General features: G+C 45.6%; 1 pseudogene; it reads left to right on the top strand.

The window, feature by feature from the left end:
- The first annotated feature begins 10,116 nt into the window (after nucleotides 1-10,116).
- On the top strand, nucleotides 10,117-10,234 carry LOC126428591 (5S ribosomal RNA; annotated as a pseudogene).
- The last annotated feature ends 14,620 nt before the right edge of the window (nucleotides 10,235-24,854 follow it).

Here is a 24,854-nt window from a genome sequence, read left to right on the forward strand (position 1 = left end):
AACTTTGAATCTGGGGCATGGCACACTGTCATCCGTAAAAATCAGATCATTGTTTGGAAACGTGAAGTCCATGAATGGCTGGAAATGGTCTCCAAGTGGCCAAACATCCAGAGGACCCAGTCTTTTCCACGTAAACACTGGCCACGTCATTATGGAGCAACTATCAGTCTGCACAGTGCCTTATTGACAACTTGGCTCCATGGCTTCTGGGGTCTGCGTCACACTGGAACCCTACCATCAGCTCTTACCAACTCAAATCTAGTCTCATTTGACGAAGCCACGGTTTCCCAGTCGTGTAGGGTCCAAACGATGTGGTCACGAGCCTAGGAGAGGCGATGCAGGCGACGCCGTGCTGTTAGTAAACGCACTCGCGTCAGTCGTCTGCTGCCATAGCCCATGATGGTGATGTTCATGGTGAGGTCCCACACTCCGAGGAGCGTAGGGGACGATGCGGGAAACCCGCATCGCCATATTAGGCAGGTGCTAGCGAAGGTGGTTTGCCATTGCCTTCCTCCGACCGTAATGGGGATGAATGATAATGAGGAAGACGACACAACAACACCTAGTCATATCGAGGCAGGGAAAATCCCTGACCCCGCCGGGAATCGAACCCGGGACCCAGTGCGCGAGAAGCGAGAACGCTACCACAACACCACGAGCTACGGACCCATAGCCCATTTAACACCAAATTTCGCCGTACTGTCCAAACGGATAAGTTCGTCGTACCGTCCACAGTGATTTCTGCCGTTATTTTCCGCAGTGTTGCTTGTCTGTTAGCACTGACAACTATACGGAAACGGCGTTATTCTCGATCGTTAAGTGAACTCCGCCGGCCACTGCGTTGTCCGTGGCGAGAAATAATGCCTGAAATTTGGTATTCTCCGCACTCTCTTGTCACTGTACATCTCGGAATATTGAATCCCCTAATAATTTCCGAATTGGAGTATCCCATGCATCTCGGTCGAACTACTTCCACCTTAAAAGTTTGTTGGTTCTCGTCGTGCGGCCGTAATCACATCGGAAACCTTTTCACGTGATTCACTGAGTACAAATGGCAGCCACACCAATAATGCACTGTCGTTTTATGCCCTGTATACGCGATACTACTTCTATCTACACATGTGCATGTCGCTATCGCATTATTTTCGTCACTTTCTTGTATATGTGTGATGTCCGTTCTGTCAGATGTCTGAAACCTTTTTTCATGTGTAAAGACCGTTCCTCACAAGCGTCTATTAACCAAATTGCATGCATATGGAGTATCGTCTCAGGTGTGACTGGATTCGTGATGTCCTCTGAGAGAGGTAATAGTTCGTAGTAATAGACGGTAAATGATCGAGTAGAACAGAAGTAATATCTAGCGTTCCGCAGGGTAGTGTCATAGGCCCTCTGCTGTTCCTGATTTCTAGGTGCTAATCTGAGCAGATCCCTTAGATTGTTTGCATATGATGCTGTAATTTACCGTCTAGAAAAATCATCAGACGATCAATTCCAGTTACAAAATGATGTAGAGAGAATTTTTGTATGGTGCGAAAAGTGGGAATTGGCACTAAAAAGTGCGAGGTCATCCACATGGGTACTAAAAGAAATCCGATAAATTTTGGGTGTACAATAAATCGCACAAATCCAAGGGCTGTCAATTCAACTACATACCTAGGAGTTACAATTACGAGCAACTTAAATTGGAAAGACGACATAGATAATATTGTGGGGAAGGGCGAAACGAAGACTGCGCTTTGTTGGCAGAACACTTACAAGATGCGACAAACTCACTAAACGGACAGCCTACATTACACTTGTCCGTCCTCTGTTGGGATATTGCTGCGCGGTGTGGAATCCTTACAAGGTGGGATTGACGAAGGACACCGAAAAAGTGCAAAGAAGGGCAGCTCGTTTCGTGTTATTGCGCAATAGGGGTGAGAGTGTCACTGATATGATACGCGAGTTGGGGTGTGTAATGGTACTTGAATTACGTAACCATTACGGCACCTCACCTCAACCTCTAGATACCAGCAATATTCTACTGTGCTTCTGTAAAGTAGTTAACATATTTCTGTGAGAACATTCAGATTTTATTTCATTAATGTAGAGGTACTTCGATACATCGATATGTATATATTGCAATGATATTATTCTTATGTGTATTCTTCCTTTTGTCACTATGATCTTTAACGTACTTGTAACTCTGATTTTTGGGCGCGTAAGCGGTTATTGGAGAGTCAAGCTTTGGTCGTCATGTTAAAAAGACGCAAATTGTAGTCAGTTTATGAAATGTGAACTTTAACAGTGAGGAAGATATTTTCAAGTATGTTTTATATTGTGAAGTGATGTTTTGGAACGAGTTACGTGATATTGAAACAAAAGTAATAGAAAAGAAGTGTAATGTAAATTAGGAGTGCTGATTACTTTTTTTTACATCATCATTGTCCTAACTTGCAAAAGTTTAATCTTCAAGAATGGTTTATGAAACACATCTATAAAACTTTTGAACATCGCAGAATAACACCTTGGCCTTTTGCATCCGAGCTTGGAATCATCACTACCTAGATTTTCGACGATTGAGCCATGAGTTCACAACGAGACCAGCGTGGGAAACACGAAAAGATGAGTGCCTAGTTTATCGATTACTTCAAGAAATGGCTTTATTAACTGTGCTCTAATGACACCCGCCACATAATATAACTTTGTCGTTGCCAGAAAATGCAATATTTAGCAGCGTGAGCAACACTACAATCATAATTAATTTTTGACCTTTGTTGTGGTAGGGTTGTCAGAGGTGGCAGTCACTGAAACAAAGGCGGTTTCCTTTGCGGCGAGATCTATTTACGAAATTTCAATCACCAACTCTCTCTTCCAAATGAGAAAATATTTTGTTGACACAGACCTATGTAGGGAGAAATGATCATCATAATAACATAAGAGAAATCAGAGCTCGAACGGAAAGGTTCCTTTTTCCCATGCGCCATTCGAGAGTGGAATGGTAGGGAAGCAGTATGCAAATGGTTCGATGAAGCCTCTGCCAGGCACTTAAGTGTGAATTGCAAAGTAACCGTGTACATGTAGATGTAGACCGTGTATACAGCGCTACGCTCAGGATTCGGCCTCAAAACACAGATAATTTCGCGTCGACGGAATCGGAAAGCGAATTTTCCGAGCACGGCGGGTAGCGCGATTGGCGACCGCTTTCCCATTTTCCGCTTTTCCTTTTTGCGCCCCCTTTGACAGGCGGCCGCATTTAACGCCGAGCTGCTCCGCCCGTCGTGTCGCATCGCATCAGCGGGCACGTTATTTCATTCCGGCAGGCAAATATTTACGGCCCGTGTGTCTCGGCGCTTTGAAAGCTAAGTTTAGATAGGGCCCGCTGCCGTCCCTGTCAGAAGGGCTTTCCCTGAGGTCGCTTTCAGATTTATTTCCTCTCCCGCTTTCTGTATCACTTTTTCGGTTTCAATATCTCGCCGAGTGGGTCGCCGGGATTAATAAGTTGTGCAGTGGGAGGGGAGGAGGCGGGGGGGGGGGGGGGGGGGGGGGGGGAGCGGTCTTCCGCTGCAGGATTATCGGCAGCAAACACAAGTGCAACAGGTGTGCGCTAGGCCAGAGTGGGTCGTGAATACGGAGCGGAGTGAGTTTGCAACTCAGCGACGCACAGCATACTCTGTGTTAGCCGTTTGTAAAGGACTCGGCGGGACTGCAATTTGCTGGAGTTTGCCGAGCAGTGTGGACAGCGAAGGACATCGTTATGTGGAGCGTGGTCGGTAGCTCTGCCAACTGCAGATGTGTTCACCCGCTGTTAACCCTCGTACCACCAGAGGGTGGGGGTGATACTTGATGCCGACCTATTTAAAATGTTGTAATCTAGCCTTCACATTTTAAAATTCTGAAAAAGAATACTCTTTTTAATGATTTCTTCTGCCACATTCTACACTGGTGTCCAAAATTAAAGCAACAAACGGAAATTTTGCAAGGTTGCGTTTATTTTGTCACAAAACAGTATACACAGATGATGTTGTTGTTCTTGTGGTCTTCAGTCCAGAGACTGGTTTGATGCAGCTCTCCATGCTACTCTATTCTGTGCAGGCTTCTTCATCCTCCAGTACCTACTGCAACCTTCATCCATCTGAATCTGTTTAGTGTATTCATCTCTTGGTCTCCCTCTACGATTTCTACCCACCACGCTGTTTTCCAATACTAAATTGGTGATCCCTTGGTGCCTCAGAATATGCCCAACCAACCGATCCCTTCTTCTAATCTAGTTGTGCCACAAATTTCTCTTCTCCCCAGTTCCATTCAATACCTCCTCATTAGTTACGTGATCTACGCATCTAATCTGCAGCATTCTTCTGTAGCACCACATTTCGAAAGCTTCTATTCTCTTCTTGTCTGAACTATTTATCGTCCACGTTTCACTTCCATACATGGCTACACTCCATACAAATACTTCCAGAAACGATTTCCTGACACCTAAATCTATACTCGATGTTAACAAATTTCTCTTCTTCAGAAATGCTTTCCTTGCCATTGCCAGTCTACATTTTATAGCCTCTCTACTTCGACCATCATCATTTATTTTGCTCCCCAAATAGCAAAACTCCTTTACTACTTTAAATGTCTCATTTCCTAATCTAATTCCTGCAGCATCACCCGATTTAATACGACTACATTCCATTATTTTCGTTTTGATTTTGTTGATGTTCATATTATATTCTCCTTTCAGCTGTTCTTTCAGGTCCTTTGCTATCTCCAACAGAATTACAATGTCATCGGCGAACCTCAAAGTTTTTATTTCTTGTCCATGGATTTTAATTCCTACTCCGAATTTTTCTTTTGTTTCCTTTACTGCTTGCTCAGTATACACATTGAATAACATCAGATGATAGCAAAGTGGAAAAAGAGTAAAGAAAACTGAATGTAAATGATACGCCCGCGAAACCCGCTGGGAAGAACACGTAATAAGATTGTGGAAAGGGCCAAAGGCTGAGGTCAGTTTCTCCTCCTAATTGTCATTTATTGTAATTCAATAACCTTTACAACCAAAGCGGCACATAGCCGGACATTTACCGAATGCAACTCTTTCACGGCTGAAGGTGTCCAAACAAGAAATCTTAACAAGTCAACAAGATAAAAATCCAATTAAGGTAGCAATAAAATACTTTAAAAAGAAAACCGGCAAACATATGCAAAGTGCAATTCAAATGGATAAGGGCCACAATTAAATTTCAAACTTTAGAATATATCACCATAAACTTTTAAAGGCAGAAGGCCAGAATGTTTAACAACAAGAAACCTTAAAAATCAACAAGATTAAAAGGAATTAAAGAGGCAAATCCAATTAAAAAAAGGGTATCACGCCACCGGCCGTAGTGGCCGAGCGGTTCTAGGCGCTACAGTCTGGAACTGCGCGACCGCTACAGTCGCAGGTTCGAATCCTGCCTCGGGCATGGATGTGTGTGATGTCTTAGGTTAGTTAGGTTTAAGTAGTTCTAGGGGACTGATGACCTCGGAAGTAGAGCCCCATAGTGCTCAGAGCCATTTGAACCATTTGAACCGTATCACGCCTACGTGGAAAGCCTTAAGACTAAACAGATAGAACTTATATATGCAAGGTGCAATATCAATGGCTGAAGGCCACAATTAAGTTTCAAAATTTTAAAGTATGTTACCATAAACCTTTCAAAGGCAGAAGGCCACAATGTTTAAGCTTGAAAGATAAAATTAAGAATTAATTTTGCAAAATTTTTAAGAAAAAAGAAAAATAACCATAAGCCTTAAATTTTAAGTAGCTGATAACAGATAATTAAACAACATTGGCACTCAGAAGCCTCCAGGGACGTCGGTCTGCCTTTGTTCACTAAGGTGAGACAGGTGGTGAGCCCAGCTACACTTGCTCCGTCGGAACCCAACCAGGGGACAGCCACGTACCGACCGACAAAACGACTTGCTTGCCACCAATTGGTACATGAGAAATCCAACAGAAAATTTCAGCAATCAAACTGTACTGTCTGCCATCGGGTTCCCCTCAATGGCAGGCAGCACCGCATAACAGCCACGCTATGAGGGAAACAAACCAACAGCCAAACAGGCGAAGACATCAGGTAAACACGTCGAAGATTCCAGACGATTAATAGGAACCTTTCCTTGCAGAGGTTGCCGCGACATAGCCGGCCACGGATTCCAACGCCGGGTTTCTGTTGGCTCCAGCCCACTATATAGGCCCGGCCGGTCGAAAGCAGACCGTCCGCTGCTGATGGCAAGCGCTATAGCAGAGTCTCCGAGAAGATATCACCGAAGTCGCTGTACTGCATCGCCGATCGAAGTACCAGCCGACCGAGAGGAACCACATCTCCGGCTAGATCGACGGACGTCTACATCTATTGTACAGCCAGCTATTGTATTGTAGAAGAAGTTACGTTCAATAAACTGTTGGAGAAAACAACACAAACACTCGGTGCTGCTCACAGGAAAACCTCCCCAACAGCGAACCACCGAAACGAACATGAATGCACGTAGCTTGGGTACTTGAAACCACTACTCAACTTTGACGTCCTGGGTCGGTGAACCTCAAAGCTCATAGTGATCGGACAGCTCCACACACGCTCCAACACTGGCATGGGCCGCCAGCGGACCCAGCCGACTGCACCAAGTGGAGATAACTTCCCTGGTCTGCAGCAACCGACCGACTCCCGCAGAATGCCGACAACATCTACAGGGTGTTTCAAAAATGACCGGTATATTTGAAACGGCAATAAAAACTAAACGAGCAGCGATGGAAATACACCGTTTGTTGCGATATGCTTGGGACAACAGTACATTTTCAGGCAGAAACTTTCGAAATTACACTAGTTAACATTTTCAACAACAGATGGCGCTGCGGTCTGGGAAACTCTATAGTACGATATTTTCCACATATCCACCATGCGTAGCAATAATATGGCGTAGGCTCTGAATGAAATTACCCGAAACCTTTGTCAACGTGTCTGGCGGAATGGCTTCACACGCAGATGAGATGTACTGCTTCAGCTGTTCAATTGTTTCTGGATTCTGGCGGTAAACCTGGTCTTTCAAGTGTCCCCACAGAAAGAAGTCACAGGGGTTCATGTCTGGCGAATAGGGAGGCCAATCCACGCCGCCTCCTGTATGTTTCGGATAGCCCAAAGCAATCACACGATCATCGAAATATTCATTCAGGAAATTAAAGACGTCGGCCGTGCGATGTGGCCGGGCACCATCTTGCATAAACCACGAGATGTTCGCAGTGTCGTCTAAGGCAGTTTGTACCGCCACAAATTCACGAAGAATGTCCAGATCGCGTGACGCAGTAATCGTTTCGGATCTGAAAAATGGGCCAATGATTCCTTTGGAAGAAATGGCGGCCCAGACCAGGACTTTTTGAGGATGCAGGGACGATGGGACTGCAACATGGGGCTTTTCGGTTCCCCATATGCGCCAGTTCTGTTTATTGACGAAGCCGTCAAGGTAAAAATAAGCTTCGTCAGTAAACCAAATGCTGCCCACATGCATATCGCCGTCATCAATCCTGTGCACTATATCGTTAGCGAATGTCTCTCGTGCAGCAATGGTAGCGGCGCTGAGGGGTTGCCGCGTTTGAATTTTGTATGGATAGAGGTGTAAACTCTGGCGCATGAGACGATACGTGGACGTTGGCGTCATTTGGACCGCAGCTGCAACATGGCGAACGGAAACCCGAGGCCGCTGTTGGATCACCTGCTGCACTAGCTGCGCGTTGCCCTCTGTGATTGCCATACGCGGTCGCCCTACCTTTCCAGCACGTTCATCCGTCACGTTCCCAGTCCGTTGAAATTTTTCAAACAGATCCTTTATTGTATCGCTTTTCGGTCCTTTGGTTACATTAAACCTCCGTTGAGAACTTCGTCTTGTTGCAACAACACTGTGTTCTAGGCGGTGGAATTCCAACACCAGAAAAATCCTCTGTTCTAAGGAATAAACCATGTTGTCTACAGCACACTTGGACGTTGTGAACAGGACACGCTTACAGCAGAAAGACGACGTACAGAATGGCGCACCCACGGACTGCGTTGTCTTCTATATCTTTCACATCACTTGCAGCGCCATCTGTTGTTGAAAATTGTAACTACTGTAATTTCGAAAGTTTGTCCGCCTGAAAATGTACTGTTGTCCCAAGCATATTGCAACAAACGGTGTATTTCTATCGCTGCTCGTTTAGTTTTTATTGCCGTTTCAAATATACCGGTCATTTTTGAAACACCCTGTAAAATAGTCGTCAGTGGAAATAGCGGCTACTACACACACAGCCTGACAAACACTTGCACGAAGACCTGAGCGATACCCAACAGTAACTAAGCACGCACGAAGACAAATCGGGAGTCGATGCACAAACACAGCCGACTCGTGAACGATCGGCGAGCCAAAACGCGTCGTCCGGTAGGACGACCGACCGACGATCCACCAAGACGGTGGCCCGGCTCAAGTGATGCGTGGCGGCAATGGTCGGGCGAGCCAGGTCGACGCAGACCTCACTGCTGCTCCAACCTGACTGCACTAGTGCCGCATTGCAACTCCCCGACTGGCAGGTCCAGACTGCGCTCCAGACGCGTTCCAACTGACTTGCAGACCCGAACTCGCAACGAACTGCTCTACGACAGACAACGAACGGGAAGTAATAGCAGTCGAGCAAGTATACTACGGGAGGGTATACGAGGTGCGGCTAGAAAAAAACCGGACTGATGCTGGAAAAAACATTTATTTACAATTATTTACAATTCCATGTTATCTCCTTCAATGTACTCTCCTCCTCGGTCTCTACACAGCTCCATACGAATTTTCCACTGTTCATAGCAATGCTGCAGATCATTTTCGGTAAGTCCATACATTACTTCCGTCGCTTTTTCTTTTACTGCTTCAACAGTCTCAAATCTAGTTCCTTTCAAAGCTGACTTGACTTTAGGGAAAAGAAAAAAGTCACAGGGGGCCAAATCAGGTGAGTAGGGTGGATGATCTAAGATGGGAATGTTGTGTTTTGCCAAAAACGTCTTCACTGACAACGCACTGGGAGCTGGGGCATTGTCTTGGTGAAGGATCCATGACTTTTTCCTCCACAAATCGTTCCGTTTTCTCCGTACTCGCTCACGTAGGGTAGCCAGGACGCTAATGTAGTAATGCTGATTCACTGTTTGTCCCTCTGGTACCCAATCAATGTGAACAATCCCTTTGATGTCAAAAAAAACAATCATCATTGCCTTGAATTTCGATTTTGACATTCGTGCTTTTTTTTGTCGTGGAGAACCAGGAGTTTTCCAATGCATCGATTGGCGTTTAGTTTCGGGATCGTAAGTAAAAAACCACGACTCATCGCAAGTAATAACATTTTGTAAGAAGGTGGGATCACTTTCAATGTTTTCCAGGATGTCAGAACAAATCATTCTTCGGCGTTCCTTCTGTTCAATTGTGAGACACTTTGGAACCATTTTTGAACACACTTTGTTCATGTTGAAACTTTCATAAAGAATCTGCCTAACACTTTCCTTGTCAACTCCTGTTGTCAACTCCTGTTAACTCAGACACTGCTCTGATTGTTAAACGGCGATCTTGTCGAACAAGTTTACCGATTTTTTCAATGTTTGCATCAGTTTTTGCTGACAATGGTCTGCCAGTGCGAGTGTCATCACTGGTGTCTTCGCGGCCATCTTTAAATCGTTTAAACCACTCAAACACTTGTGTTCGCGATAAACAATCATCGCCGTACACTTGTTGTAACATTACAAACGTTTCACTTGCAGATTTTCCTAGTTTGAAACAAAATTTGATGTTAACACGCTGTTCTTTCTGTACACTCAACATTTTCCGACGCACAGACAAAACGTCAACTACTTAAAACAGACGTCACGGGCAGACTGAGTGCAGGAGGCAGATGAAACTCGAGCAGTAGGCGGAGCGAGAGTCACGTGACAGTCCACGCGACTTTCAGCCTTATTGCATTCGTTTTATTGTTTCAACAGTACTAGTCCGGTTTTTTTCTAGCCACACCTCGTATATCGATACGCGCCGCTAACGCTGCTGAGGGTCAGGCAAAGCAGCCACTCAGTGGCACTAGTAATTTAAATTAACATAGTGAGGTGGAAATGCAACAGCCTTGCTGCAGTGGGTACACCGGTTCCCTTCAGATCACCGAAGTTAAGCACTGTAGGACGTGGCCGGCACTTGGATGGGTGACCATCCAGGCCGCCATGCGCTGTTGCCGTTTTTCGGGATGCACTCAGCCTCGTGATGCCAATTGAGGAACTACTCGACCGAATAGTAGCGGCTCCGGTCACAGAAAACCATCGTAACGACCAGGAGAGCGGTGTGCTGACCACACGCCCCTCCTATCCGCATCCTCAGCTGAGGACGACACGGCGGTCGGATGGTCCAGATGGGCCACTTGTGGCGTGATGACGGAGTGTTAGTGAGGTGGAAGTACGTTACAAACATGGTGTAAAATACATGATGGCGCGAACACGAGCCGCTCACAGCTCAGTAAACAACTGCAACATGCAGAACAGTAGACGAAACTGTTCTTCGTTTTTTCCAACTTAACAGATTTTCACACATTTTCCGACTACTCACTATGGGGTGTGACCACATCTGGCAGCAATAGATGCCTGACAACGACGGAGCATGCCTCATTTTGAGGCAATATCGCCCATTTTTCCTGCGGAGCTGCTCGCAAGCCTTGGACAGTGATTGGTGGATGTTGACGGGATGCAGCCCGTCTCCCTAGTGCATCCCAGACACATTCAATGGGGTTAAAAATCGGGAGAGCGAGCAGCCCACCCCGTGCGTGCAGTATCTTTCGTTTGGAAGAAAACATCAACCACTGGTTCTCTCTGAAGTCGAACATTATCGCCCATCAGTATGAAGCCTGGGCGCAGAGCACCTCGCAACATCAGTATGTGAGGTCCGAAGACCTTGTCCCGATACCTGAAGGCAGTTAAACCTTACAATTCCAGAATGAGATTTTCACTCTGCAGCGGAGTGTGCGCTGATATGAAACTTCCTGGCAGATTAAAACTGTGTGCCCGACCGAGACTCGAACTCGGGACCTTTGCCTTTCGCGGGCAAGTGCTCTACCAACTGAGCTACCGAAGCACGACTCACGCCCGGTACTCACAGCTTTACTTCTGCCAGTACCTCGTCTCCTACCTTCCAAACTTTACAGAAGCTCTCCTGCGGTAGAGCACTTGCCCGCGAAAGGCAAAGGTCCAGAGTTCGAATCTCGGTCGGGCACACAGTTTTAATCTGCCAGGAAGTTTCAATCCTTACAATTACATGAACAGATCTTCACTTAAAACATCCGGGCTGATAGGACGTGGTCGTTGTATAGAACTCTCCCCTGACGTTCCGTTTCCGACTGCGGGAATCCTCCGAGGTAAAGCGGCGAAATGCGAAGAGAACTCGAGGAAGCGCTGATTACAAAGGCAGTACAGAGGGAGCTACTGTCTATCATGTGGCGTCGGCTATGAGATTGTCTCTGGTAATTCCAACATTCTCTATACATGCGCGCATAATAATGCGAGGTTCTAGATATGACGCTCGTCTCGATGAATTTTATTTCATGATCACCTGCCTCGTAAACATGTTCCGCTACGGCCGATTTATCCGTGTGACCCAGGCGGCAATTCCTCTTATGTTCACCAAGACGGGTGTTCACAGCTCAGGCTCATTGTATTTACAGTCTTATGGAATCTGCAATGCTACGTGACAGGATTCATCAGACGCGGCGAGCACTAGCGGAAATCACCAATTTTTCATCTCCACTTGTTTATTACTAATGTTATGCTGTGTGGTGATTGGAATAATATTGACGGTCTAACATTCAAAGCTATGGAAGTTAGTGCAGAAATATCAGTGAATAGACAAAAGAAGAAGTTCGATAACTTACACAAGAATATTTCGGGAGGTTCAGTTGAGGACAATTCTCGAACTGTTATTAACCTTTCTGATAAAGTTTTGTCGAAATTAGAAATTTCTGTACTAGCTAGAGGAGGCAATTTTGCCGTGACGCCCGAAAACGTACCCACAGAGGATATTGTACCAAATTTTGAGGCAAGTATCCTTCAGGTTCCATAGCAGTCCGCTGACGTAATTAGGATGGAAACGGCTAGGATGTTACGTACATGTATGCCACCTAACAGTAATTTGTCACAGGCACAAAGGAAGGCGCTGAGGGATATAAAGGCAGATAAAAACATTATTGTTCTTAATGCAGATAAGGGTAATGCCACCGTCATATTGAACAGAGAGGACTATCATGGAAAGATCAATGATATTTTGGTTCCCTCCAGTTGCAAAAAAGTCCAGAATGATCCGACTATGGAGATTTTAAGAATGACCAATCGTCTGGTGAAAGCGTCTTCATTCGTCTCCGACGGTATGAAGCTGCTTTGTAAAACAGAAGCCTACCACCTTTGGTTACCCAAAGTGCATCAACGTGACGTTCCGTTGACGCCAACTGTCAGCGATATAGGCGGACCAACACACGAGTTAGCTAGGCACTTTGCCTCATTGCTGCAACCTTGTGTTGGTAGAGCGGACAGTTATATTAAAAATTAAGCTCATTTCATTGACAAGTTAAAGGAAATGAGCGTGAGACCGGGTGATATCCTCGTCACTTTTGATATATTGTCGTTATTTACCATGATTCCGCTAAACAAAGCTATCTTATGCATAGCGGATATTTTTCCTACCGATATTGTGGCATTATTCCGACACTGCCTCACCACAACCTACTTTCAAAACAATAGTGACTTTTATAAACAGATTGACGGGTTTGGCTATGGGCAGTCCTCTTAGTCCTGTTGTTGTTGTTGTCTTCAGTCCTGAGACTGGTTTGATGCAGCTCTCCATGTTACTCTATCCTGTGCAAGCTTCTTCATCTCCCAGTACCTACTGCAACCTACATCTTTCTGAATCTGCTTAGTGTATTCACCTCTTGGTCTCCCTCTACGATTTTTACCCCCAACACTGCCCTCCAATACTAAATTGGTGATCCCTTGATGCCTCAGAACACGTCCTACCAACCGATCCCTTCTTCTAGTCAAGTTGTGCCACAAACTTCTCTTCTCCCCAGTCTTATTCAATACCTCCTCGTTAGTTATATGATGTACCCATCCAATCTTCAGCATTCTTCTATAGCACCACATTTCGAAAGCTTCTATTCTCTTCTTGTCCAAACTATTTATCGTCCACGTTTCACTTCCATACATGGCAACACTCCATACAAATACTTTCAGAAACGGCTTCCTGACACTTAAATCAATACTCGATATTAACAAATTTATCTTCTTCAGAAACGCTTTCCTTGCCATTGCCAGTCTACATTTTATATCCTCTCTATTTCGACCATCATCAGTTATTTTGCTCCCCAAATATCAAAACCCCATCAGTACTTTACTACTTTAAGACACCTTTCCTACTGCTGTGGCTAACCTATTTATGGAGTCTTTTGAACAACTGGCGTTGCAGACTGCCAGTAAGAGACCAGCCAGATGGTATCGCTATGTCGATGACACTTTCGTGGTACGGACACACGGAACAGAGGAGTTGCATGCCTTCCTGACACATTAATCCGAAAATTCAATTACTATGGAGACGGAGAGTAATACGCAGTTGAATTTCCTGGATATGTCTACGATTAAACGACGGGCCGGAATGAGATTTTCACTCTGCAGCGGAGTGTGTGCTGATATGAAACTTCCTGGCAGATTAAAACTGTGTGCCCGACCGAGACTCGAACTCGGGACCTTTGCCTTTCGCGGGCAAGTGCTCTACCAACTGAGCCACCGAAGCACGACTCACGCCCGGTACTCACAGCTTTACTTCTGCCAGTACCTCGTCTCCTACCTTCCAAACTTTACTGAAGCTCTCCTGCGAACCTTGCAGAAGTAGCACTCCTGAAAGAAAGGATATTCCGGAGACATGGCTTAGCCACAGCCTGGGGGATGTTACCAGAATGAGATTTTCACTCTGCAGCGGAGTGTGCGCTGATATGAAACTCCCTGGCAGATTAAAACTGTGTGCCCGACCGAGACTCGAACTCGGGACCTTTGCCTTTCGCGGACAAGTGCTCTACCAACTGAGCTACCCAAGCACGACTCACGCCCCCTCCTCACAGCTTTACTTCTGCCAGTACCTCGTCTCCTACCTTCCAAACTTTACAGAAGCTCTCCTGCGAACCTTGCGTAACTAGCACTCCTGAAAGAAAGGAAGTTTCATGACGGGCCGGAACGTTGGGCCATAAGGTGTATAGAAAGGCCACACATACTGATCGTTATCTGCATAAAGAGTCAAACCACCACCCTAGAAAAAAAGAGGTGTAATGAAAACCTTGGTAGACAGGGCGTACAAAATTTGTAAACCTGTTTATTTAAAAGATGAAATTGAACATCAACGGTCAATTTTCGTGAAGAATGGCTATTCTAGCAAGGATATAGATCAAGCACTTCGCTCTAGGCAGAGAATCAGGAGCAACGACGAACAACAGTCGCCAATGGGCGAGGTTTTTCTTCCGTTCATTAGTAAGGTCACAGATCGTATTGGGAAAGTTTTAAGCAAGTATGGAGTGGAAACTATTTTCAGACCCACCAGGAAAATAAAAGAATATTTAAGATTGGCAAAAGAAGCACGACACCCTTTGGCTACACCGGGGCTATATAAAATACCTTGTAGTTGTGGACAGGTTTATATCGGTGCCACAAAGAGAACTGTGAACACCCATCTTGGTGAACATAAGAGGAATTGCCGCCTTGGTCACACAGATAAATCGGCCGTAGCGGAACATGTTTACCAGGAAGGTGATCATGAAATAAAATTCTGCGAGACGAGCGTCATATCAATAACCGCGCATTATAATGCACTCATGTATAGAGAGGCTATCGAGATTGATAAACACCGTAATAATTTCGACAGGAAAGACGAAGGTGTTAAATTGGATAAAATTTGGATGTCAGCGTTGGACCGCAAGCGTGACGATCGATTACTTTCAGTCGAGGATGTTGGCCTTACCAGAGACAATCTCATAGCCGAGGCCACGTGATGGACAGTGGCGCCCTCTGCACTGCCTACATAATCAGCGCTTCCTCGAGTTCTCTTCGCATTTCGCCGCTTTATCTCGGAGGATGTCTCCCGCAGTTGGAGACGAAACGTCAGGGGAGAGTTCTATACATCGACCACGGCGTATAGGCCCGGAAATTTTAAGTGAAGACAATACCGGCCGTGAAAGCCTACATTGTATGAACATGAACAGACATACGAGTGGTCAACATAATCTGTGCCATACCATTAGTGATCCTCCTCGATATCGCTATTTTGCCACAATGTTCGGACCTCGAAATCGTGTTCCACATTCCCTTCATTGACTGGAATACTCTCCTTCAAATATTCGGAAGGTGGCAGGGGCAAAATACAGGGAGCGAAAGGCTATTTACAATTTGTATAGAAAGCAGATGGCAGTTATAAGAGTCGAGGGACATGAAAGGGAAGCAGTGGTTGGGAAGGGAGTGAGACAGGGTTGTAGCCTCTCCCCAATGTTATTCAATCTGTATATTGAGCAAGCAGTAAAGGAAGCAAAAGAAAAGTTCGGAGTAGGCATTAAAATCCATGGAGAAGAAATAAAAACTTTGAGGTTCGCCGATGACATTGTAATTCTGTCAGAGACAGCAAAGAACTTGGAAGAGCAGTTGAACGGAATGGACAGTGTCTTGGAAGGAGGATATAAGATGAACAACAACAAAAGCAAAACGAGGATAATGGAATGTAGTCGAGTTAAGTCGGGTGATGCTGAGGGAATTAGATTAGGAAATGAGACACTTAAAGTAGTGAAGGAGTTTTGTTATTTGGGGTGCAAAATAACTGATGATGGTCGAAGTAGAGGGGATATAAAATGTAGACTGGCAATGGCAAGAAAAGCATTTCTGAAGAAGAGAAATTTGTTAACATCGAGTATTGATTTAAGTGTCAGGAAGTCTTTTCTGAAAGTATTTGTGTGGAGTGTAGCCATGTATGGAAGTGAAACATGGACGATAAATAGTTTGGACAAGAAGAGAATAGAAGCTTTCGAAATGTGGTGCTACAGAAGAATGCTGAACATTAGATGGGTAGATCACATAACTAATGAGGAGGTATTGAATAGGATTGGGGAGAAGAGGAGTTTGTGGCACAACTTCACAAGAAGAAGGGACCGGTTGGTAGGACATGATCTGAGGAATCAAGAGATCACAAATTTAGCATTGGAGGGCAGCGTAGAGGGTAAAAATCGCAGAGGGCGACCAAGAGATGAATACACTAAACAGATTCAGAAGGATGTAGGTTGCAGATGAAGAAGCTTGCACAGGATAGAGTAGCATGGAGAGCTGCATCAAACCAGTCTCAGGACTGAAGACCACAACAACAACAACAACCTAAGGACAGCAAACACATCCATGCCCGAGGCAGGATTTCAACCTGCAGCCGTAGCAGTCGCGCGGTTTCGGACTGAAGCGCCTAGAACCGCTCGGCCACCGCGGACGGCTGTACCATATGTAACTGCGTACACAGCGATTGTGGATGTGGGACTACTCGGTAAAACTACTCTGTTTGGTAAGTGCCCTGATGTTATCGTTGCCGTCGTTTTTCGTTGACCGAAATTTCATCTTCCGTGCAGAACACGAGCATACGGTCATTTGCTGACAGTTTGTATGATTATATTGTGAATTACTCACAGTACAGGGAAATAGCAGTTTGTTGCCTTAATGTTGGATACCAGTGTACACATATTTTAAACTTTGCAGTTAAAGGTAACTCAGAAATTTACGTATCCGTAGTAGATTGCTTTTTTCCAAATGAACGCCATATTACCGAGCGACGTGGCGCAATGGTTAACACACTGGACTCACACTGGGGAGGACAACGGTTCAGACCTGTATCAGGCCACCCAGATTTATATTTTCCCAGATTTCCCTAAATCTCTGCCAGCCGGAGTGGCCTTGCGGTTCTAGGCGCTACAGTCTGGAGCCGCGTGACCGCTACGGTCGCAGGTTCGAATGCTGCCTCGGGCATGGATGTGTGTGATGTCCTTAGGTTAGTTAGGTTTAAGTAGTCGAAGTTCTAGGGGACTGATGACCACAGCAGTTAAGTCCCATAGTGCTCAGAGCCATTTGAACCATTTTTGAACCCTAAGTCTCTCTAGGCAAATGGTTGGTTTGAAACTGCACGTCCGATTTCCTTCCCCATCCTTGTCACACTCCGAGCTTGTGCACGTTGAATCCAATCTTCCTTCCTTCCTTGAACGTCATATCCGTATTTCAAGGTTAAGAGCCTGCTCCGTCTGTAATGATCTCGATGTCAACGGCACGTTGAATCCAATCTTCCTTCCTTCCTTGAATGTCATATCCGTATTTCAAGGTTGAGAGCCTGCTCCGTCTGTAATGATCTCGATGTCAACGGCACGTTGAATCCAATCTTCCTTCCTTCCTTGAATGTCATATCCGTATTTCAAGGTTCCAGCGTTTGTCCCGCGTGCTTGCGGGGTCCGCTTCATGGGTTCGCTCTATCACGGGCTGCATTTGGGTGGATGTTCACGCATTTAAGGTCTTTATGAATTGTATCAGCCCACCGTTGCTTAGGTTGTCCTTTGGGTCTACTGCCGACGACTTAAGTGTGTAACCCGCCTTGCCAATAGAGTCATCACCGGCCGGTAAAACATGCCCAAACCATCGAAGACGACTCTGAGACGTCTTGGGTCGGTGCAACACCAAACTGTTTCTTAATACTGTCATTAGAAAAATGATCTAACTTATTGAGGTCCGCTGTCCACCTTTTCCATTACACTGTCTCAACTGTAGTCGGTCATCGCTCACAACCATACAAGGTGACTGGTCGGATGACAGTGCGGTAGATTTTTGATTTTAAATTATCTTTCATCCTGTGGTCACAAGCGACTACGGTTGATGTTCGCCACTTCATCCATGCTACCTGAGGCCTGGTGTTGAGCTCTTCGGTGAGTCGGCCATCAACGGTGATCGTGGAACCAAGGTACTTACACACACGAGTCAAATCTTCACCGTTAATATTGATGGTTCCCATTTCATGTCTGTCTGATGTCATGCACTCGGTTTTCTTCAAATTAAGGCGCAAACCGTGTTGCACCAACTGGTTACTCCATTCTTGAGTTAGGCTCTGCAGATCAAGTTTGTTTTCAGCTGCCAGCATCACGTCGTCAGCATAAACTAGACTCCATGGTAATATCTCTTTAAAAAGTGTCAACAGTAAAAGTCAACAACAATTAACGAAATTTGCATTTTTAAATTTATTATGTTGCTCATAAAAATGTGGTTATTGAAAGTGCGTTGGTATTACCACGAGGGTGTTAACAGATACTTTCAGGTTTTGGACCCTACTTACACATCAGTACCTGTTTAAAAATTGTCTTGTTAATATAAATCAGCAACAATTAACGAATGTTTTTTAAAATTTTTTTTAGAATCGGTATAAAATACCCTACCTGGGTAATGCATGTTAGGGAAGTTGCCTTGATATTGCTAGGGTTAAAACTGCCGCGTATCTCAAAAAGGTTGCTCTGATTACACGACGTTTTAACTTCTGCATGAATGAAGTTAATACTTTTAGTAACAGCGGTTTCCGTCTAAACCTACTGTTTTATTAATTTTTTGTGAAGTACCAGTGCCTTCAGCATTAAGCCACCAATGCTGTTACAAGACAGAGACATCTATGTGGTACTTCTACAGTTGTAGTGCATTGTAACAGTAACACAGTTAGAATTGCGCTATAGCAAAACTACGGTTCGGTAGTTTTGGTACACTAGATAAATGACAACGTAATGAATAGTAGAATTACCGGTAGTATTGGTGACGTTGATAGAGAAATAAACATTAATGAATGAGTAAGAGAGAAACTCGGAACAGACGATTTCTATTAGTTTTTTTGTTTGTTTTTCAGATAATTAGATCCGTACATCGTTCAGTGTTAGTCCATTGTGTGCTTTATATCCTTACAGAATATAAATTGCGGTTCATAGGTAATAAAAATTAGCTGCTGGCAAAACTTCTGCGATTTTATGTGGCCAAAGCAATTACTTTTCAGGCAAGTACAGTTTACACGGACAAACGTTATACACTCCTGGAAATGGGAAAAAGAACACATTGACACCGGTGTGTCAGACCCACCATACTTGCTCCGGACACTGCGAGAGGGCTGTACAAGCAATGATCACACGCACGGCACAGCGGACACACCAGGAACCGCGGTGTTGGCCGTCGAATGGCGCTAGCTGCGCAGCATTTGTGCACCGCCGCCGTCAGTGTCAGCCAGTTTGCCGTGGCATACGGAGCTCCATCGCAGTCTTTAACATTGGTAGCATGCCGCGACAGCGTGGACGTGACCCGTATGTGCAGTTGACGGACTTTGAGCGAGGGCGTATAGTGGGCATGCGGGAGGCAGGGTGGACGTACCGCCGAATTGCTCAACACGTGGGGCGTGAGGTCTCCACAGTACATCGATGTTGTCGCCAGTGGTCGGCGGAAGGTGCACGTGCCCGTCGACCTGGGACCGGACCGCAGCGACGCACGGATGCACGCCAAGACCGTAGGATCCTACGCAGTGCCGTAGGGGACCGCACCGCCACTTCCCAGCAAATTAGGGACACTGTTGCTCCTGGGGTATCGGCGAGGACCATTCACAACCGTCTCCATGAAGCTGGGCTACGGTCCCGCACACCGTTAGGCCGTCTTCCGCTCACGCCCCAACATCGTGCAGCCCGCCTCCAGTGGTGTCGCGACAGGCGTGAATGGAGGGACGAATGGAGACGTGTCGTCTTCAGCGATGAGAGTCGCTTCTGCCTTGGTGCCAATGATGGTCGTATGCGTGTTTGGCGCCGTGCAGGTGAGCGCGACAATCAGGACTGCATACGACCGAGGCACACAGGGCCAACACCCGGCATCATGGTGTGGGGAGCGATCTCCTACACTGGCCGTACACCACTGGTGATCGTCGAGGGGACACTGAATAGTGCACGGTACATCCAAACCGTCATCGAACCCATCGTTCTACCATTCCTAGACCGGCAAGGGAACTTGCTGTTCCAACAGGACAATGCACGTCCGCATGTATCCCGTGCCACCCAACGTGCTCTAGAAGGTGTAAGTCAACTACCCTGGCCAGCAAGATCTCCGGATCTGTCCCCCATTGAGCATGTTTGGGACTGGATGAAGCGTCGTCTCACGCGGTCTGCACGTCCAGCACGAACGCTGGTCCAACTGAGGCGCCAGGTGGAAATGGCATGGCAAGCCGTTCCACAGGACTACATCCAGCATCTCTACGATCGTCTCCATGGGAGAATAGCAGCCTGCATTGCTGCGAAAGGTGGATATACACTGTACTAGTGCCGACATTGTGCATGCTCTGTTGCCTGTGTCTATGTGCCTGTGGTTCTGTCAGTGTGATCATGTGATGTATCTGACCCCAGGAATGTGTCAATAAAGTTTCCCCTTCCTGGGACAATGAATTCACGGTGTTCTTATTTCAATGTCCAGGAGTGTATATATAAGGTAATTGTTGTAATTTTATATCCAATAGAATGTTCTTCGTCATGAGCAGAGGCAAGAGCTTCCTGTTATTGTTGATAAATGTGAAAGTTGTTTGTGAATAACACAAACATGTTTTATATAAGTTCGACGAAGTATTGAAGCGATGTTTGATATGTTTCTGTTTTACGTCATTTTATTATTTTACCTTTTTGGTGAGGAAACTGCGTTTTCCAGTGCGGTATGATAAATCTGTATGGTTTACTTTATTTTTACTATAACATCCCTCTATTTCACATTAAAAATCAACAATTTTCGAATAAAAGCTGAAGTATACATTGACAGTTTCACTTTTGCTATAAATACTGTTTATTCGTAATTAACAGGGAGGATAACTATGCGGAACAAATACGTTCCATAGGTTATCCGACCCTTTATATACCCTCACTTCATTGCGAGACGATTCACCGCTTCAGGTTTCTAGTGGAATGTGGTAAGACACTGATCACATACGTAAAGCAAGCGATCGTTGCCGGCCGGTGTGACCAAGCGGTTGTAGGCGCCTCAGTCTGGAACCGCGCGAGCGCTACTGTCGCAGGTTCGAATCCTGCCTCGGGCATGGATGTGTTTGGTGTCCTTAGGTTAGTCAGGTTAAAGTAGTTCTAAGTTCTAGGGGACTGATGACCTCAGAAGTCCTATAGTGCTCAGAGCCATTTGAACCATTTTTTTGCAAGCCTGATGAGGTAACGCCTGATGGAATACAACGCGTCTAACGTACAGGTAAAGCGAATACGACGTTAACTGACGCAATCTGCCGTAGTCTACGTTTACTTGTGATAGTCTATGGTAGCTTACGCTAGTATTACAACTCTACTTATAGCGTTCAAATCAGCAGTCGGTGCAGACTGTGCTACATCACTGCAGGTGATTGTGACGTGCGGTCTATTTCCCCTCACCCTTATTGTGTCCTTCTCCTCCGCCCCCACATATGTGTTCACGTCTTCCTTCCCCCTCTTCCTCCCCTCTTCTCTCTCCAAGTTATCACCCCACCCCACTAGCAGGTTGCTGGTTCTTACCCCAATAGTACTACTTTCCAGATAGTAATATGGTTGGTTGATTTGGGGTAGGGGACCAAACAGTGAGTCATCGGTCGAGTCGGATTAGGGAAGGATGGGGAAGGAAATTGGCCGTGCCCTTTCAAAGGAACCATCCCGGAATTTTCCGGAAGCGATTTGTGGTGTCACCGCCAGACACCACACTTGCTAGGTGGTAGATTAAATCGGCCGCGGTCCATTTAGTACATGTCGGACCCGCGTGTCGCCACTGTGTGATCGCAGACCTAGCGCCATCACAAGGCAGGTCTCGTGATACGAACAAGCACTCGCCCCAGTTGTACGAGGACATTGCTAGCGACTAGATGTACGAAGCCTTTCTCTCTCATTAGCCGAGAGACAGAATAGCCTTCAGCTAAGTTAATGGCTACGAACTAGCAAGGCGCCATTAGCCTTACAGTGATTGTAATTAAAGTCTCCTGTTTATAGTCAAGAGCGATGTACCACAATGATTGATTAAAGATAAGTATTAATCCAGCTACGTACTTTTCTTCATAGCATTAATTACGTAGCCTGTTCCAGTACTTGACGCCCGTCGGCGTGTGTGTGTACGCGTGCCTTTCTTTCGGCTACCCGTCACTGTGGACTGGCTGCCTTGTCAGTCCACTTCACGATTGACGGGTATCACGAAAAACCCTTAATCAGGATGGGCAGACACGGGTTTGGACCGTCCTCCCGTATGCGAGTCCAGTGTGCTAACTACACCGCCACCGCTCTCGGTATAGTATTATGTGTACTACGTTTGGTAGAGCTCGGACTACTTTAGAAGGATATGTGGAACATACATGCATACATTTTAGGTTGGTACAAATATTCGTAGGGTTTTTCCATAAGTTTAATAAACGCAGCAACTATACATAACAGAGACTTTAGTTGTCAATAATTTATTATCCTTCACTGTCCGCCTGCTTAGCTGGGTGGTAACGTGCTAGCCTCCCATGCAAGCCGGCTCGGGTTCGATTCCCAGCAGGGTTGGAGATTTTCTCCGCTTGGGAACTGGGAGTTGTGTTGTACCCATCATCATACATCGTCATCAGTGGCGCGCAAGTCGCCCAATGTGGCGTCGAGTGAAGTAAGACTTGCACTTGGCTGCCGAATGTCCCAGGATAGGGGCCTCCTGGCCAACGATGCCATACGCTCATTTCATTTCATTTTTTTCTCCTTCACTGTTTACAACAGTCTACCAACGCCGGGGTAACTCTTCGATTCCGCGACTGTAGAAATCACGTGGTTTTCATTTCATTTTTTTCTCCTTCACTATTTACAACAGTCTACCAACGCCGGGGTAACTCTTCGATTCCGCGACTGTAGAAATCACGTGGTTTTCATTTCATTTTTTTCTCCTTCACTATTTACAACAGTCTACCAACGCCGGGGTAACTCTTCGATTCCGCGACTGTAGAAATCACGTGGTTTTCATTTCATTTTTTTCTCCTTCACTATTTACAACAGTCTACCAACGCCGGGGTAACTCTTCGATTCCGCGACTGTAGAAATCACGTGGTTTTCATTTCATTTTTTTCTCCTTCACTATTTACAACAGTCTACCAACGCCGGGGTAACTCTTCGATTCCGCGACTGTAGAAATCACGTGGTTTTCATTTCATTTTTTTCTCCTTCACTATTTACAACAGTCTACCAACGCCGGGGTAACTCTTCGATTCCGCGACTGTAGAAATCACGTGGTTTTCATTTCATTTTTTTCTCCTTCACTATTTACAACAGTCTACCAACGCTGGGGTAACTCTTCGATTCCGCGACTGTAGAAATCACGTGGTTTTCATTTCATTTTTTTCTCCTTCACTATTTACAACAGTCTACCAACGCCGGGGTAACTCTTCGATTCCGCGACTGTAGAAATCATGTGGTTTTCATTTCATTTTTTTCTCCTTCACTATTTACAACAGTCTACCAACGCCGGGGTAACTCTTCGATTCCGCGACTGTAGAAATCGCGTGGTTTTCATTTCATTTTTTTCTCCTTCACTATTTACAACAGTCTAGCAACGCCGGGGTAACTCTTCGTTTCCGTGACTGTAGAAATCACGTGGTTTTCATTTCATTTTTTTCTCCTTCACTATTTACAACAGTCTACCAACGCCGGGGTAACTCTTCGATTCCGTGACTGTAGAAATCACGTGGTTTTCATTTCATTTTTTTCTCCTTCACTATTTACAACAGTCTACCAACGCCGGGGTAACTCTTCGATTCCGTGACTGTAGAAATCACGTGGTTTTCATTTCATTTTTTTCTCCTTCACTATTTACAACAGTCTACCAACGCCGGGGTAACTCTTCGATTCCGCGACTGTAGAAATCACGTTGTTTTCATTTCATTTTTTTCTCCTTCACTATTTACAACAGTCTACCAACGCCGGGGTAACTCTTCGATTCCGCGACTGTAGAAATCACGTGGTTTTCATTTCATTTTTTTCTCCTTCACTATTTACAACAGTCTACCAACGCCGGGGTAACTCTTCGATTCCGCAACTGTAGAAATCACGTGGTTTTCATTTCATTTTTTTCTCCTTCACTATTTACAACAGTCTACCAACGCCGGGGTAACTCTTCGATTCCGCGACTGTAGAAATCACGTGATTTTGAGGCGAGCCATGTCCGGACCGCATTTTTATTCGGAAAGGAAGTTCCTTGAACGTTGTTCGATAGAGAGCAGAAAAGTTGAAAACCCGAGGGTGCAAATCAGGTGAATAACGCGGGTGCAGAACCACTTCCCAACCCAACTCCTGTATGGTGTTTTTATTGTCAGTCTAGCACGTCGAAAGTGTTGACAATAGATGTCAGCAGTGATGGTTACACCTCGGGGAAGGAAAAAATGTTCAGATGAGTGTGAATTCCTAAGGGATCAAACTGCTGTGGTATCGGACCCCAGTCTTACACACTACTTAAAATAACTGAAACATGCTAATAACAACACACACACCCATGTCCGAGGGAGGACTCGAACCTCCGGCGGTAGGGACCTCGGGGAACCAGATCGTAGTAGAACACACCTCGCTGCTCCACCAGATGCATAACGTCACGTTTTGTGGATGCGTCCAAGTTTTTGTACGGGGAGTTATCACTTTGTTTGGACTCAGTCATTGCGTTCTTTTCATTACGTTAGCACAAATACACCGTTTCTCGTCACTAGTAGCGGTACAAGACAGGACTGGTCGGTGTTGTTCACGAGCCATC

Source organism: Schistocerca serialis, chromosome 12 (assembly GCF_023864345.2).
Source record: "Schistocerca serialis cubense isolate TAMUIC-IGC-003099 chromosome 12, iqSchSeri2.2, whole genome shotgun sequence".
In the NCBI taxonomy this organism is placed as follows: domain Eukaryota; kingdom Metazoa; phylum Arthropoda; class Insecta; order Orthoptera; family Acrididae; genus Schistocerca; species Schistocerca serialis.